Genomic DNA, 19,070 nt, shown 5'->3' with positions numbered 1-19,070 from the left:
AGCTACTTCACAGATGGTTTCTAAGAGTAGAAACATGAGTTGGTTGAAGGGTGGGGGGGACCAACCAGAATTAAATATTGAAATGCTAGGGTTAAGACATACACTGTACTGTTCTTTACCCTTTAATTTTTTTATAAGCAGAAGCTTAATTCTAATGATAGATGAATCTAGCTTCAGAATTCTGGCTTTTGCAAAAGAAAATTCATTCCAGGCAGCACTTAGATTTTTGGGACTTAGTTTCTTTGTTGTACTGGCTGTATGATATTGCTAGTTGTAGTATGCTGAAACGACTGTAAAAGAAATCCTTTTTCCCACTTTACTGAAAGTATTTTATTTAGAGGTTAAATATTCTTCATTCAGTGTTTACAGTAAAGGCACTGCATTTAGTTGATACAACTATAAGCGATTGAAATAGCAAGTAAGTTACACATTTGTTTCAGCGTGTTTCCCGCAATGTTCATAAAAGCTGTATACCAGGCTTTTCATATAGAAACATGCAGTGAGAGTAAAAGTCTGAGCACGTGATCTGTTGGGAAAAAGAAAAATAGTCTGCCCTACAGAAAAACATATAACTCTAAAGCCTGCTGGGAATTCTGGCACAAGTGCACATCTGCTTTTGCATCTTCTTGTCTGTAAAAGGTGACACGAGTATCCTGAAGCTAAACTAAACACAGAACTGCAGGGAAAAGGTCTCCTGCATCAAGAGAAAAGGAGGCAGCCAACTCAACAAGGATTGTAAAATTTACTGTTGTTTCAGAAACTTCTTCTCCCTTTTTGTTACACACACGAGTTAAATACATACTAAAACTACAATTATTTCAAAATGTGAGAAGATTTCTCAGCATTACGATGCAACGGTAATCCTTCAGAAGACCTCAAGTGATGGCAGCACTAGAACACGGAATGGGGCTTATGCATGTTTTTATTTTAAAGCCCATACTGAATTGTCTCTTATGTGACGCTTGGTCTTTTACTTTCATTGTTATTTTAAACCTACGTGGCACAGTATGGACACATATTTCGCTTGGTCATGCTTTTAAAATGTGATTGGCAGGCTTAGACATTGCAACATGCAGTAGTAGTGCCAAAGTCCAGAGGCAAGCTAGAGTAGGTATCCATCCTCCTTTGTTTACAATATAGTTTGAAAAGGGATTTGTTACTTCAGAGTCATCAAAGGCAAAGCAAACATCCTGATTTCACCTCTTCTCCCATAGGCTGTGATCATACTAAAGAAGGCTGTAGTGAAAAACACCCTTGTGTTCAGAAAGTAGCAATGTGTTCAGAGATCTGCTAAAAAATTAAGTAGCTTGGATGTTTAACTCTTGGGGACTTCATTGTACAATCTTGTACATCTCGCTTCATAAAAGGAGGACAGAAAAAAAAGCCCTAAAAACTGCTTGTTGTATTTCAGATTAATGTGAGAAGGCCATGAAATCTCTACTCTGTATATTATTTAAGTTGCTATTTTCCCACCTGCGTGCTGTACAAGAATGGCATAGATCTTTCCCTTTGAAGCCTATAGCCTACAGGAAATGAGAAAACCCTAAAGCAAACCGCAGAACTTCCATCTCTTGTATAGTTTTGGAATCCCTAGGCTGTATGATTTACTAATGGGCAATTAATTTTTAAACACTTCATAGCATGTCTTGTTACTTATTTTCATGGCTGTATTTTTATTTAGTACTGGAATGCTGACTCAGCAGTATAGCAAAAATGACTAAGGCTCAAAGACCCATCATTGTGTTACTCTTTGAAAGTCCTAGCTACTGTAAACTGTAGGAGTGATGCACAGAAATGAATGTAAAATGCTGTAAATCATTTGAATGGTTAATAGTTGGCAACGAAGCGCTCTCATGTGAGGGTAAGAGATTGTTTAATTTACCTATGTGCATTTGCACGTCTGTAGAGAAGTCCAGGCCCCCAGCCTGGCTTCTGGTCCACTGCTGCAAGTCCAGTTGGGCAAGCAAAGAACTGTGAACAGTACATGATGTTACATTGCGTGAATTAACAATTCCTGTCAATAAGAAAAGAGTAAATCTAAGGGCAAACTTCTGCCTTAGTTCATTATTGGAGTTATTATGCATTTACATTTTGCCTATCTGTAGTGCAAAGATAAAGATTTATCTTTCAGTCATGTCTTTTAGTGCAGCTATTTGTGCTAAAGGAAGCCAGCTGAATGTTCAGATCATGCTTTCAGGGGGTAATTGCCACCTGACAGAATTTTGGACACTGCTTCGAGGAAAGTGTGCTTTACACTAGAAGTTATTATTATCCATGAATCTCAACCAAAGCAAAAGACAGAAACTCTCTCAATATCTCAAACAGAAGTTTCCTTGCATTATACCGTGTCCTGAGATGCCATGAGGGAGAAGGTGATAATCTCTCCCATTTCTGTAACACCTCATATCAGTAGATCCTGAAGCAGGCGCATACCAGGAACTTCTTTACTGATTACAGCGCTTTTATTATCTCCTGCATGTTGTGAGATTAGAGTGATATTTCCATATGTATTTTTGCAAAAGGATGAACTAAGACAAAGAGAAAAAACAGTTGTGAAAGATCATGTAAGAATCATTAGAATGGTTAAGAACAGGAACCTGTGAATTTTGTCTTGCGGTTCTCCCCTCACGCTGCTAGGCTGCGTTCCCATGCAGTAAGCTGATTTCCCATCCTGTGGATGTGCTTCAGCAGGCTTTCATTTTCTTTCATTGAATATTCTTTTTTCTTTTCCTTTAGTAGTAGTTTTTCGGCTCAGCAATATTAGAGGAAATTGCAGCTGCTTGAATAGGTACTTGCAGAAGCCATATCAAAGTGTGCAATACACACTTCTGTATCTTTCCTTCAATGGAGACTCCAGAAATATTGCCACTCCCTTCTTAAGGTATTGTTTCATTGTGTATTCTGTGTAGAAAACAAACCAAACATCAGTTAATACAGGCCCCATAATTTACCAAATGCGTGAGTAGCCTTTGTGGGAAGGCAGTGTTTGCTCTGCTTTAGCGTGCTGGTTGCCTCTCCTTATACCTAGTGAAATGTTTGCTCAGGGTGATGTTAAACAAAATGGGCTGAGCCTACCTAACAGCTCTGTCAGTGAAAGGAAGATGTCTCCGACTCCTGATTGCCACCCTATGGTCCAGTCTTACTCACTGTGCTAGGACTGTTACCTGCTGGACCACAACAGTAAGCCAAGTCAATTTATCAGACTAGAAGAAAAGTATTGCTGCTGGATTGGTTTGGTCTGAATTATTGCAGCCAGAAAAACAATCAGTGCGAGAGGGGGTAGACCCAGACCGAGAAAAGGATCTTCTTTCCCAGCAGTAACTCCAGGATTAGGTTAGACGTTTCATGTAACAACTTGGTGAAAGCATGGAAAGAATCAAAAATGCATGGCCAAATTAACAACAAATGTAAGAAAGGAGCTGGCAACGTAAGAACATGTTTCCTGTAATGATAATGTATCCGACAATTGCTCGTTGCCCCTTGTAAAGGAGCATTGTTACAAGTAGGAATAAAATGACAGCTAGCAAAGCTGAAAACAACAGGTCTTCTCTTCGTTAATACAGATGCCACCACTAATCTGTCCAGTATACCTCAGGTAAACACATCTCAAGGAGAACTTTATTTTTTCCCACTAGGTAACTAGTGTTATGTGATAAATTGCATCATCTTTGAAGCTAGTAAGGAATTAACGCAGTCATGTTGTTGTGTTTAGTTACTGTAACTAGCTTACAGATTCTGATCATTGACAATTACAAGAAATTGGATGCGTTCATAGGGACAGATACTTGCAAAGATGTGTTAATTATCAATTTACACATTGCTGCTCCAGGCTATTCAGTGCTAAGCCTTTATTTTGGAATTACCAACCATTTTACATTCCCCTTCCTTTTATATTGAGGTCTAAGAGGTGCCACTTACAGCATCCCACTTTCCCTGGAGAGTCACAGGTTGCATCCATCCAGACTTTTTCACGTTGGTCACAGTTCTCAAACGCAAGCACTGACGACAGGAGGGTGCTGAACATGAGAAACCTTAGTATGATTCAGTCTTCAGCCTGAATGATTGCTAAGCGTTTCTGATATGTGTGCTACCTTAACATAATGGGATTTAAGGAAATGGACTCAAAATCATTGGTGAGTGTTGACGGTGCTTGACTGATATGTTGGGTCCGGAATTGTGACTGAGCAGTTGGTATGTTTTTGGTGAATCGTCCTACTGATTTAATGCTGCCTGCTTTCATTATATGCAGGGCTATCTTATTCTGTCCCTGAGAGGTTAGAATTATATATTTTCACTAGGAAAATCATCCTATAGCTGTAAGAATTTGTGGAAACATCAAATACCCCACCAAGAGATATTTCTCTAACAAACTGAAGAGAGGTTCACCATTTTAAAATAAATTATCATTCATCTAAACAGATAATAGTGTTTGAAAACCGCACATCATTTAAGTTGCCCTGTATCTTTACATTGCTGGCTAAATATCTTGTATCTGTAGTTTGCCTTTCTAAATGCTACATTGCTATTTCTAAATAATTCCTAGATAAGCAAAACCATCTACGGTTCATCCTCTTATGAACAGAAATAGTATGTCCAACTACAGAGCTGTTCCTTTCTTTTCTTTTCCTTTCCCTTTATTTATTGGCAGGACATATAGTTGTGATTATCCTGGGCGTCCTGATTCCAGTGTAACTAATCAAATTTATGGTTCCCACTATTAGTGTTCGCTATGTGGATGTCCTAAACATGCGAATGATTCCATAGGACTAGTGTATCTATAAAATTTGCTTATGGTTCAGTAACAACAGTTGAAGTATTTCCCCGTTGGGCCTTGCAAATTAATGTTCTATTTTGAGCATGAAACTGTGAGTGTATTTAGATGGCGGAGTACCATCAAGCATCATATTTAGGACTGTGATTTAGAGTTTAGAATAAGTCATCGCATCAGAAAAAGTGTCTCACTTTGGCCCTTGTGTAAATATTGTCTCTTAATTTCGCTTAATTATTATTTTTAAGTTAGAAATGAATATTCCAGATGGAATGTGTCGCGTGTAAAAGTGGAGACTGATGCACTTCAATTCTGTGTGTTTTTGTTAGTTGCTTTAGTTATTTTTGTTAATTGTGTTAAATTGATTTGCTCCTATTTTGCCTTTACGCTGTTGAATTCTTCATGTTTCTGAGAAATAGCTGTTAGAAGACAGAACTAGGATTTATTTGTATGCAAATGCATTATGATGTTTGTTTGATTTACATATGAAATATTGAAGTATCTTACAAAGATAGGTAAGGACTATGTATCTTCCTCTGCCAAACAAGGGAGCTGATGCTAGTAATTTCCCTGAGTTCCACATGTTAAATCAATAACAAGATTAGAAGTATAAATTCCTATTCCCCTGCTGTATCTAGTAGATAACACTTTCTTCTATGTGAGGTTGCATTTTAGTGCAAAGATGCTGCTTACAGATTTGATTTTAACTCCACACCATGAAATGGTCTAATTTCTTAATGTCGTGTGATGATTCCTTACTGCCCACAATACCAGTTCATTCACTGTTTTCATGCTCTGTTCTTTCTGATGGTGAAATAAAGCAACTTTTATTTCAGAACTGGAGGTGGGGAGCGTACTAATTTGCAGCTGGCTGTTTCTTTTTATTCCCAGATGGTAGGAAGAACAACTGTGGCTCATTTCAGTGCAAGAAATGATAACTTAGCAAGACTAGATAGGTATTCTTCCCTAATTGGATACGTGATTAAAGCATTGCGGTAAGTGCCACTGCAACACATTCAAAGCTTTTGACACATCCCAAGGTGCATTTGGGATGGTAACAGGTGCAAATTATAAATTTTTTAGAAACCTCTTTGCAATAAACCCACACCAGACTTCAAGTGGAGTACCATACTGCACAGGTGCTGGGCTCAGCAGAGGCAGCTGGCACATCCCTGTGGTACACCATGCATAAACAAGGTCTTTCAAGTGGTGGAAGCCGAAGTAATTGATAGAACTTCAAAATCTGTTGCAGGAATGTTAGGGGAGGCGGGGAGAGAGAAAGTTGCAGCATGACATGAAACCATGGTTCCAGGCTTTTTCTGGGAGGAAAAAGCTCCATCCAGTCTCTTCAGAACGTGTGTGTCCTCTCAGCTTCACTGCCAGTTAGGTGCTAAATGCAATTTACCTGCTAAATGAATTTTCCCATAGGTGCAGACTGTCATATCTAAAGACAAAATCTGAAAGTTATTGCTGTTTTGTAAGACATATCACCTTTATTCTGCGGTCAATAAAGTCTCATCAAGCTTTAGCAAATTAACAAAAGAAATGAGAAGATCACTATCATGGAGAATCTACTGGCTGAATTTAGTTGATAATGTTATTTTTCTCTTTCCTGATCTCTCTGCCAAAATACCTTTCAGGTTAAGATTTTTTTTCCTACATTGAATATTTAAGGATGTGAATCCCGGGAAAAACTGCAGAAGGGCTTTTACCCCTTTCAATACCTTGAAGTTGGTTTTGAGTTTCATAAAAAGGTTTTTAATGAACCTGTTTTATTGATTGCATGTTCATCTTTGTGATCAGTGGCTTTAAAAATCTGTTATAGTGTGAATGTTGCTAAACATAATGGTGCAAAAACCCATAACAAAAGACCAGCACAAAACCTTGTATTGTTTTCTAATGCTTCAGAGGACTACAAGTAAAGCTTTCCTAATAAAGCTCATTCGTATTTCTCTTTTATCAAATCTAAGTTTTTGAGACTTACAGAGTTTGTTCTATCAGGAAACATTCATAATAAAATAGTCCGATGCTGCAGCCCCTACTTTGATACAGATTTTTGACCATCTGTTGCCTAGCGGGCAGTTAAACCAATAAAGGAATAATTGGAATGTTCCTGGCTGAATTCTCAGAGGAGCCCTCAGGAGGTCTCACCTTGCTTTTGACCTGTTGGGTGGATTTTATTCAGCAGACTTCTTCATTTTCATTTTTTCCATTGAAAAATGAATCTGAGATAGCAGGGAAAATAACTGTTGAAACAAGATACGTGTTTACTTATGCTAAATCTTTGCTAGAGGCAGATCTAAAGATGTGATGTTTTTGTTTTGGAGTTTTGGATAGGTATTTCTAGAGATGTGTTGTTATTGAGAGGTTTGTGGGGGGGAGGAAAAAAAAAACCCAATACCCAGTCCTGTTTTGATTGCAGTTTAACCCTTAAATCCAGGATAACACTAAAAGGAATCAAGTTCTAATATAAAGACTTCAGGTTTAAAAAAAATATACATAGTGCTGTTAATTTTGAAAAACAACAAGAAACCCAAACAGCAAACTCAGAAATGCATGCATATCTCTTGACTATCATCTGTGATAGAAGTAAAACCTGAATGCGTTGCCACAGAGGTTTAGCAGACCTGTGTCTGCTGAATGCGCTGTCATGTTCAGTCTTTGCTCCCACCTCAAGCACAGTGTGAAGCCATGCAAACGCAGGGCACGAAGTCTTTAATGGCACAACGCTTCAAAAAAAAACATGACTGAAGTTGTCATGGCTCTGTGGGAGCAGAGGTCCAGCCCACGTGAACCTCATGTCAGGCTGGAGGTTTAGCGTGTCACAACAAAAAGGAGTTTCTCAATGGACAGTTTGGTAGGAGCTGTGTAGCTTACAGCTAGGGTTTGAAAAGTCTGCTCTTGCAGGGTAAGTGGGAAAGCTTTGCCAGCTGAGTGCCTGGAGAACCCAAGCTCTTCCTGCAGAGAGCATGCCTTTTCTAAAGACACGTTTACTAGCCCTGGAATGGAGTATGTGCCTCACCTGAAGTCCTGCCACTCTTGTCTTGCACATGGTAGGTCCCTTTTTGGTGGCGAGCAATGCGTGCTTTCGTGTAGACTGTGCTGGAAGGGTCTAACAGTTCTGTTGGGTTGGTAATATCTGCTTTACTCATATATAACGTATCCAGGCAGCATTAGCAAGATCCAGTGTCAGGCAGTGGCATGGAAGAACGCTCTCGTTTTCCACTAAACGCGATTCTCTCTTCAGTTGTATTTCTCTCTGATACAGAAAAGATAGTATTTTACCAAACACTTGCTGATAATCATCTCGGATGTGGGAGGGACATACTAATTTCCGTACTTCTTTATCTGTGTTTGATTCCCGTGCAGTGGATTCCATCTACCGTTGTGCTGCTCTAGTACAACACATCCTTCTACTATGCAGAATCTGTACTGAGTATTCCTACTTGCCTCCTTCCCCCCCTCCAAGACATGGATCTTAAATGCTGGTATGGTATGGTATGACTTCATCATTAGCATCACTGCTATACGGTTGTAATGTTTTTCACTTCCTTCGTTAACTAGTAACTATGGGTAAATACTGGCTAAAACAGCAGTCACTATAAATGGTCAAAATGTTACTGCTTGCTAGCCATTCAGTATGCCCGTCAGACGATAGTCTTTGCATCTGGCGTGCATTGCTTTGCATGGCGGTGTGAGCGAGACATGGATGAACTTTCTGATGAAAGGAAGAGTATAATATCTGGGTCAGAATTAGAAAATATTAGCATTTTTTTGGTTTGGCCCTGAGTTATGTCTAGTTTCCTTTCCCTTCATGAAGCATCTTTGTATGTTCTTGCGTTACCTGTGGTTCAGGTAGCCTCACAGACTGTTAATACTGTCATCACTCATCTTACTGAGTCATGGCAATTCAGAAACTACAAGTGAAAGTCTTTCCTACAAAAAATCTGGAGCCTGTCAGGAAGAGGAAACACTTCATGTATGGGGACCTGCAGTTTTAAGGCACTCTGGCATGGCCCTGCTTGAACGTGAGTGCAGGAGCTGATGCTAGAGAAATGTTGTTGACTTCTATTTCGGACTCTGAAGGCTGCCAGATTTCTTGGTCCTGCAGTAGTGTTTTAGTTCAGATCAAAAGTGCACTGCTGAAACAGATCTCCATATCATTCCCAATTCTGGCTCACACTTTTCAAGCATATTTGGAGTGTGCCGACTGGACTTCTTTTCTTGGAGAGCAGTGAAGCACACCTCAGCTATGGCTGGGCATCCAGTCTTTGAGAACAGAGTGGAGCAAATCTGAAGTAAACCCTGGCTTCCCTAAATATAACAATGAGTTTAGGTCCGTGCTGCCAAGTATTCTATTTTATGGATCCACATTTACTATGCTGTAATACTACTGTAAACAAGGTGACTATGCAATCCTTTTTTTTTTTCTTAAATTTTCATTTATTTTTTTCTGTTGCTATACTTTATATTCCAATAGTCAAAATAATTGTTTCTGGGCAGGAATTGGAAGATACTTGATCCTTTAAGTAATATGATCAAATGTTGCTTTTTTTCATTACATTCAGATGAGGTTTTCAGAATGACATCTCAGTTCCTGTTGCAACCAAACTATTTTCATATTTTAAAGGACTAGTTTTGCTGACAAGTCCAACAACACAAAACCTTTTCTTTTTTTTTAATGACATCTTGTAATATCTCCTACTGCCTCTGTGGGACGTGAAGATTATTGAAAATGATCGTGTTTCTTAAATGGAAAATTACCATCTATAAATATATAATTTCCAGGGGTCCCCCTTCACTGACTGCATTTTTTTTCTCTTCCTGATTGAAATGACAACAGAGTACTTGTACTGCTTTATGTTTTGTCACTCCAATTGTATTGAAAAGTGTTTTTAACATGCATTTTTATATTAGTGCTTTTGTATCACAAGAGCAGCAAACTCATAGGTGGAAATAGGGGGAAACAAAACAAAGCTATTCTTCATAATTCTTCATGAACGTGTGTTGGGTTTTTTCCTAGTTTGAAAAGACCTGCCTATATTTTCATCTCTACATGAGAGAAAATATTTATAATAATTCATATGAAAATCTGTCAGAATTTGAAGACAGAAATAAAAGGTTATTTGTGCTTTATTGTCATTTGTCTCGAATATTTAAAGTGACAACAGTTCCTCCTGATGCATAATTGGTACATTAAAAAAAAAAAAGGAATTATAAAGACATGTCCAGCCACAACGTCAATATTCTCACCTCCTATATCTCACGTTTATATATAAAGATGCATAGCAATCTTAATATAGTACCAGGATACACAAATTTCTCCTTGAACAGACAATTCTCCAGTATCGGCAGCTAGGTTGGAGCAAAGGCAACAACCATCTTAACACATTTCCTAGCTGGAAAGAAAAAAGAATATTCCATGGAGATCTTAGAAATGGGTTAATGGTAAACATGAATAATGTAAGGATTTCTGTGTCATAATTTTTGAATTAAAAAATGTTTTTTGGAACTTGGGAGTTCCCAGAACTACTGCGCTGCAGAAGGGGACGGCATGTATTACTCTAGAAAATTGTAAGTGGACTTATAATAGCAAAAAGGATACAGGAGTTCTTGTTATAAACAAATGGCACTGTAATCTGTCTATAGTTAAGAAAATAAATAGATACACAATATATGGTTTTATTCTGGTCCTGATTGTTAAACTCATCTGAAAAGACCTAATGCACTTTCCATTTTCCTTGCATAATTGATGGCCAAAGGAGAGCCAGCAACGTGACCTAGTGGCAAAGAGGGCTAATGGCATCCTGGGCTGTATTAGGAGCGCTGCCAGCAGGTCAAAGGAGGTGATCCTCCCCCCCTACTTAGTACTGGTGAGGCCACACCTGGAGTGCTGGGTCCAGTTCAGGGCTCCCCAGTACAAAAAAAGATATGGAGCTACTGGAGAGAGTCCAGCGAAGGGCCACTGAGGTGATGAAGGGACTGGAGTGTCTCTCCTATGAGGAGTGGGAGACACTGGGACTGCTGAGCCTGGAGAAGAGAAGGCTCGGGGGGAACTCATCAATTTCTATAAATATCTGAAAGGGTAGGTTAAGTATTGATGATGCAGGTGGCATATGGCTGCTGTTGTGTCGCACGCTGCCTGGTGTCATCTCGTTCTTTTCCATCTTTCCATTCGTGTTCACTGGTTGCCTTATATTTTATATTGAAGTTACATGTTTTGAGGGCAAGGAAATAATTTTATTCTGTTTTGGTAGCACAATAAGTGTACAATAACTTAAAAGAATATAAACAGTAGTGATATTTATTGTGGGATATATGAAATACTTCCATACGAGTTTTAATTTAGTTTTACATATTCATGTATTAAGTTCTAAATCTTTATTACATTTATTTTTAAACAGTATTATATACACAAAACATTTGTTAAATACTGAATTTTAATGTATTTTTATATGGGTAATTATTTATTTTATTTCTATAGAAGTGATTTTTCCACCAGAAGTGCCACCCCATGCATAGGTCCAGATCAGTAAGAGCTTTTGCTCTCTCTTCATGTGGGACTCACGAGAAGGCATGGAGTTGGGATTGGGTTTATTGCAGGAAAGGGGAGATAACTTCTCAGAGGCCTAAGAACATACTCACTAGGAAACTGGAATCATTACTACTACTGCTCCCAGCATGAGATGTTTGGTTTATTTATACAGTTAGTTAGTTTTGATTAACAGTTGCTATGCTTTCTGAAAGTGGATGTGTTGCATGTCAGTACGTAGCTGTATCCACTGTCACACTGGTAGTTTAGGCTGACCCAGATCACATGAGTCAAACAGGAACTGAACATCAGTGTTTGCCCAAGGATTTGTACCAGTGCTGGCAAGTTTAAACAATACCAAATATAAGACCATAAAGCAAGCTGTTTATCTCAATGTATTCACGTAAATAGTGTGTCAGTATCCCTTGTACTCATACAAACATTTTCCACAGTTTCCTTTATCAGCGTCCCCTTTTCCCAGTGGCTGTGGATGCAGTTTCTAGCTTGGTTCCTTTGGGCAGGTAAAATATTGCTTCCTATGCAGGAATGGATGTAGCAGACTTTATATGCTTTGCAAGATATAAATGTTCCAATGTACAGCTGTTCTGGTAGAAACTGGTTTTGAAATTGGCTTTGAATGCAGAAGCCAATATATCCATGCCATTGGCTTGTTTCTTGGGTTCAGATGTTGCTGACAGCCAGCCAAATTACTCATACAACCTTATTGCTAAACCGACTGTGTTCAAAGCCATTTCAGTCTTTCTTGGTGCAGCAGGTGACACTTGTGAGCTGATTATATGAACCTGTTCCTTTTCAAGGCAACTCAAAACCTAGCTAGCAGGACATAGTCTGAGGAATTGGCAGTCTTTGATAACTAGTGGCAGCAAAGGGCAGTCTCAGAAGGAACTGAAACCATGTACCGTTAGTAGCTACACACAAATCAATGTTTTGGGAATACGTCGTCTTTTTTTTTTTTTTTCTTTGGAAGTCCCTTGACATTAGAAATTGGTAAACCAAAACAATTCTATTTTGAGAAGTGATTAGGTGAGAGATTGTTACGGGGAAGACCTAATCCCCATGGTTAATTTAATTGTTTAATTGTGATTTTAGCACTTTTATTCTAGTGAGGTTTAAGGGATATATTGTTATTGAAGGGAGCTGGAATAGTACCATACTAAATCACCTCAGCTGGAAGTTTAAATCACCCTTACTGGTGCTGTGTGAGGATGGACCTAATGAATGTTTTCTTCAGTGGGAAAGCTGGTTTAAGAGGTTTCTGCCACACCCTTTGTCGCCTCCCTAATTATCCCCATGCAACTCTTTGAGGACTGCCTGTAACCTTTAATTAGTGAAAGGAACTAAGTTTCAAACAAATCTCCTCCTCACTTTCCCTCCTTTTTTTTTTTCTTTTAAATCCAGATAACTTCATCAGTTCAGTTTACAGCACCTCCTTATCTTCCTCCGATGCACACAAAACCGGTTCCATTAGCTCAACTGAGGAGGCAGCAAAACATAACATCTGAATAGATTTCTTCTGCTTAAAAGTGGAATTTTTCCTCCTCTTTTCTGCCATACAGGGTAGCTTATCTCAGCCTGGTTGGAAATCAAAGTCCTCAGGTTTGTTTAACAGAACCATGTTGGTAAACTTTTAATTTTTACCCCTTTTTAACACATAACTCTAGTTTAATGTCTGGTTTTAATGGTATTGCTGTGTCTCAAACCTCTGAGTAAGAGCTCTGAAAAGTCTTTTCTAGCAGCACAGTGTGCACGTTTTTAGCTATGGACCAGTTGTCATGCCTGTTTATAGTCCTTTATGTTCTTTTTTCTATCTATATTGCAGGAAAGAAGGACTTGCGTGCAATGATGTGCTAAAAGGCTGCTTAACTACCTGCCTATCAGCCATCTTTAAACCTGGTCCTCCCCAGTGCACACCCTGCAGGAATAGAAAAAGCAAAATACTTTTTCTGAAAGAATTTGATTCTGAGCAGATCCTTTGGCACTTGTAGATAGGCTGCATAATATAGCACATCTTATTCTAATTCCTTTCATTCTGTATGGTAGGTGACCTTTGCCTGCAAATTTATGGCCCCATCAGCTGCTGTACTTTACATAAACTTCCTAATCAGCTACTTCAATCATGATTATGTTGGTTTGAACTCTGTAGGGTAAGTTTCTGATCACTTTGGTTACTGCTGTGCTCTTCCTTGCAATAGAAAAAATACTTGAGACTTGTAATCTTTCTTGCCACATGGATCCACCATCACCTGACATTTTATTTTTAGAAGATAAAATGTCTCCAGCTCTTGAGACATTCAAAACCCGCCTGGACGTGTTCCTGTGCAACCTGCTGTAGGTGAACCTGCTCTGGCAGGGGGGTTGGGCTAGATGATCTGCATAGGTCCCTTCCAACCCCTACCATTCTATGTGTGAAGATAATAGACTGGTTATGAAGAAGGATGCATTTCACTGTTAAACCCAGTGGAAAATGTCAAAGGTTTATAAAAATAACAGTGTAGAAATTATGTAAATAATATCATTGACCTTCATCATCATCATATTCCAGTGAGTCATGTTACGCCTGGGATGAATGAAAGATTTTTGCATAACTTTAATATATAGCACATGCTTCATTTCATCTCTTGGGACATTTTGAGACTATGAGCAGACTTAAAGGGCTGGCTTCTCCTCAGGGACGCTGAGTCAAACCAGCAAAGGGATAAGCACGCTTATCGAGTTGTGCTGCCACATTGATTGTGTGTTATGACTCTGCCATCTGAAGGGGTGGGTCGGGGAGGACACTGGATATGCCAAAGATAACCCCCTCCCTGCCCTGAGAAGCTCCGTGTTGCCACATAGGGCTGGTGGTGTTGCAACAGGTCACCTGGGGCTACGGGGACCTGAGGGAACAGTGGCTTGACATATGGATAATGGTTCCCCTTCAGGGGACCAGCCCACGAGAGCAATCACGGACACCCGATGCCCTGGGAGCGTAACAGAGGGGTAAGAGGGGCAGCCAGTTCTGCAGCCTGCATATACACCTCCCAGGCTTCACCACCATAGCTTGGGAGAGGCTGTCTGTGGGGAAACTTTCCCAGGGCTGTGGCACCTCTGTTTGCCTGTTGCTTGTCTCACCTGATGTCAGATCCATTTATGACATTCAGACATCTGCTCTGGGGACTTCCGTGTGGAACCGGGCTGGGTTATCACAACACAGAATTGCAGCACCTCTGCACTCTGGCATTAAATGCTGGATTCAGGGTCCCAAAAGACCTGTAGGAAGGCCACTCTTTCCTAAGAGGGAAGACCAATTAATGAGCTGCAGGAGGGACTGAACTATGAAGAGACAAAGCAGTGATGATACAGAACTGCTTAGATTGCTCAAAGCAGTATCTGAGAAGGATGAAAGGAGCAAACACCCAGTGCCACGCTAACACAGGGTGGAGTAGCGTGCGCAATGCTGGGTTTCGCAAGGGCTGTTTTGAGCTGGTCATTGTTGTAAGCTACCTAGAGACTCTAGAAAACAAAGTGTGATGGTATATAAAAATGGAGGGAGAAAATATATCTTACCTGGAATACAATGATCAATTCTGCATGTCTGTACAAAATGATCTAACAGAAACAATTAGACACAGGTAAGACAGAAGAGTAAATAATAATAACTTGCACAAGAGGGATACAAACTACTGAAAAGTATAGAAAAGTCATGACCAAGCCTTTTTCGAAGGACTTAAGAGCAAAAGACTAAATTGAAAGACAGCAAATGGAAGAGTAAATATTTTATAGAACACATAATTGACCTGTATAACTCACAGCACCAAGATCAATGTAGAAAGATTTAAGAGTTTTAAATGATTTCAAAAATAAGCACTTTAGTAGACTATGATGACATTCAAAATTACATCAGAACGGATAAAGACATTTTGTATATTTATGTAAACTTATAACAGTAGAAGTCCTCCAAGTTATAAGAGAGTAAATGACCTTTAAGGAAAAAATCCCCATATGTGAACAGAACTGTAAAAACTTTTACAAAAAGAAAGCTAGATGGAGTATTCATCTTATTTAATTTGGCAAATCCTAGGCGTCTCTTTCTGTGAACTTTTTTGAAGGAATAGCACCTCTAAGCTATGAGTAGACAATGGAAGGGATTATATGTGAGTAATATCCTTTGATCTCTGGTGTCACTTTGTTTCTGAGTTGTGGGCAGGTTATCTGAGGGTTTGGTTTTTCAAAGGTCACTGCTCTTAAACGGGTGATTGTTATCTGATATTTGCGTTATAGATATGAAAATACAGCATTCAGTAAATCTTGTCTGTCTTCATAATCAGTAATACAGTTATTGGATATGCTACATGGGTAATTTAATTCTAGTCATCCATAACAAGTCTCCTTGATAGAATAAAGAAATGTCTTCATAAGTAGTCCCTTTCTTGTGAGGATCCTTGTCTCATAACAAAAAGAATTTCTTAGGATGGCAGGGATTGCTTCTGGACACGGTAGTTTCCACTGGAAAGGGCAAATCGGCATACGTTTTATTATCTATTATTTATGTAGAACTAGCATGTGCTAGGCACTTTATGGAGGATTATAGAAGGGCATTTCCCTGAAGAGGTTACAGTGCAAAGAAGCCATGAACAAGGTGCAGAGATAGGAGGCAATAGAGCGTAAGGGTCTGAAAGGAGGCATGAGTATCTCCTGCCTCAGATCTATAATTTCCTCTCTTTTAATGTCACTGCTCTAGCTCAAGCTTCTCAATATAACTATTCCCAAGCAGTGACTCTGTATCCTGAGTAGCAAGCAAACATTGATTGCTTATCCATTGCTTTTGGAAGATGTCACCATCTTACTGCTGGTGGTTGAGTGGAGCATATATTCTCTCCTCGGTCTGAAACTGTCAACACTCTCTAGCATTATAGTTCCTGTAATTGTAAGCAGCTGAGGAGCAGATACACAGTCCGCTCATCTACCCCTTAGTGATGTGACAACCTCACTAGAACGGCAGAGCAGACCTTAAAGGTAGCATCTGCTTCAGGCACCTCAGCTATAATTCTGCGAATTAGGACAATTTCTGTAAGGGTTAACCAGGCAAGCTAGGCTGAGCACCCAGTTTAATAATAACCTTGTTGCAAATGTTCCTGTAGTAAAGTCTTTCTCATTCTGTACTTTCCTCTGTGTCTGGGTACATACTGTGTAGCACCTCTAGGGATAATGTCTGTCCTTCAGAAGGAATTATGAGAGAAGTATTGGGGAGGTAACACAGAACCCCTCCTCACCAAGGAATGAGCCGATTGCTGCCTGGGTCAGTGCAGAGGCTGGAATTAAATCACCATCAACCTGCTCTGTGCCTAAACTGACAAGTGTGTCAGATTTTTTTTTTTTTTGTACACGATACGTATGTTTGGGTCCAAATTAGTGAAAGCATGGATTAACTGTACAATGCAAGCATATGTTAAATTTAGGAACCTGGAGCTTGCAAGGGGGTTTCTACGTCTGCAAGCTCAATTTCTGCTTGTCGTGTATGGCCTTGTGATATTGCACCATCCGTAAAGTTACCAAGCTTCGTCAGGCTCTATTTAAAACATAAAAAACTGGGTTCTTTCCCCAGTGATGACAGTGGATGGCTGCTCCAAAACTCTTCTCTGAAGCTTAGAAACCTCTTTCTAATTCTTAGGCTAAACTTATTCGTGCTACATCAAAGCTATTTGTTTGTGTGGCAGTATTATTCTTCATCTAAAGCATTTCTTCTCCCTTGGTAGTACTCATATGCTGATGCATTAACATGGAGATGATACTATATCACTTTTCAGCCTCCATTCAGCTGTGCTGAAGAAGCCAAGCACTTTTATCTTCCCCTCATAAAATAGTCTCTATTCCCCTGATGGTTTTGTAACTTTCTCTGCTCTTTTTCCAGTGTGAATTTGTTCTGTAAGTGTGGATATACAGAATGAGGTAGATCAGTCCAGAAAAGGTCTGATCTGCATCTTACTCAAATAACACACCTCTAGTTCTGCTTTACTGAAGACACCTTGATGTGACGCAGTGTTGCAGTTGCTTTTTTTTTTGTTTGTGTCATGTGGGTCAGTTTTAGACACCCTATAATTTACTCAAAACACACATCTTTCTTCTCTTCCAAACTTTGAGTTGATTTTCTGTCATAAAATGCTTTCAGGAAAACTAAGCAACTGGGGTTGGTCCTCATATGGATGTGAGATTGCGGAAGATAGAAAAACAGAGTAGGAGAAAATGGTTAGTTTTTGAAGTAGTGATGTGTCACAAGGGTTGTTCCTTGGAGGCCTGTGATGGGGCTTGTGTTGTTCAACCTAATTAATAAATGACCTGAAAGAGGGAGGTAATGGATACAAACTTACTTAAGGCAGTAAAGGTGATGGAAGATCTGCAGGGCAACTAGGCAATAAAATGGCACTTGAAAATGAGTGCAGATAAAATGTTAGGTGATACACACAGCGAAACCAGTCATAGTTTCTCATATGAAGTGATGGGAACTGCACTAGTGGATTCCCAGATACCTCTGAGGGGCAAGATCCTGGGGTTCTGGTAGTCAGAGCCAAGAAAGCGTCAGCTCAGTGGTAGTCAGAAATGCCAGTCAAATGTCCAGTGTTACTAGGGACAGAGTAGAACACAGGGTGAGAAACCTTCTCTGCAGCTTCATAAATCTGATCCAGCTGCATCTGGTGTGCTCTGTGCAGTTCTGGTTCTCTTCTCTCAAAACGGATTAACAGAAGGTGAACAAGGAAAAAAGCCATTAATTAATATGATTTTCTGGGGCTCAAAAGACTGAGCTTGGGTAAATTATGCATAAGGTCATTAAAATTCAAATACAACTGAAGTTTCCTGTCAGGTTAACTAACATGGAAAACTACACCTTAGGCATTTCTTCTTTAAGACTTTGTACATTGTAATGATAAGACATTTTGCCCGTCTTTCATTTTCTGGAAGTGTCTCTATGCATCTTAAATAAAAAGAACATTTCCTTTTCTTACTTCACTGGAAAACTTAGAAGAGCAATGCTTCTACTATCAAATTCATTAATGTAGAGGGGAAATCTCTCGTGTCCATGTAAAACCCGAAGGGGCTTGCAGAGCAGCAGGTTTCACAGGGGAGCGGGTGGGGTGTTGGGGAACGTCTGCCTGGTGCAGTGCTGCAGAGTAAGCCCAATTCAGAGATGAGAAGCAGCGTTGCCCTGTACACACTGAGCTCTGCCTGGGCTCCTCAAGATAGCTAGTTGATAGATAAGATCGATAGCTCTGGAAAACGCCTCGTTGTACAGCACTAACATAACCTGAATGAGTTGGCAGATTTGGGGCTGGAGAATTACTAGCGCCTGTCTGCGCTTGCTTGGTTTGATATCAGTGTAAAGACTGCCCAAACTAGATTTCAAGAGATTTCCTCTTCTCTGCTGCAATGAAAACAAAATACTTTTTTTTTCTTTTTTATTTCTTTTTTTTTTTTTTTTTTTTTTTTTTTTGGTTGGCAAACAGAAGAAAGCATTCCTGGTTTATGCTGGATTTACTGTTCTTTTCTGTGCCTCTGATTTACATTTAGAACCAGGCTGTCTGGCAGAGTGTGCTTTTGGCAGCATAGCTGCCTGCACTAGGTACAAGTGTAATTGCACACATTTGTGGAATTGAGATTGCTGGCCATGGTCAGCCTGTACAACGGTGGATACATTCCTGCACTCTAAACAGATCACTACTGATAATTCTAATACATAAATGGCTAGGCAAAAATCCAGCCGCGGTGGTTAGATCC

At 39.6% G+C, this 19,070-nt stretch overlaps 1 protein-coding gene across 1 annotated transcript in view; it reads left to right on the top strand.

Moving 5' to 3' along the window:
- Positions 1 to 19,070, top strand: part of KCNK1 (potassium two pore domain channel subfamily K member 1) — a 37,912-nt gene that overhangs the window by 9,284 nt on the left and 9,558 nt on the right. The window lies entirely within an intron of this gene.

The sequence above is a fragment of the Rissa tridactyla genome, chromosome 3 (assembly GCF_028500815.1).
Source record: "Rissa tridactyla isolate bRisTri1 chromosome 3, bRisTri1.patW.cur.20221130, whole genome shotgun sequence".
Taxonomy (NCBI): domain Eukaryota; kingdom Metazoa; phylum Chordata; class Aves; order Charadriiformes; family Laridae; genus Rissa; species Rissa tridactyla.
The sequence above is the reverse complement of the archived record's forward strand: the minus strand, read 5'-3'. Positions and strand labels throughout refer to the sequence as shown.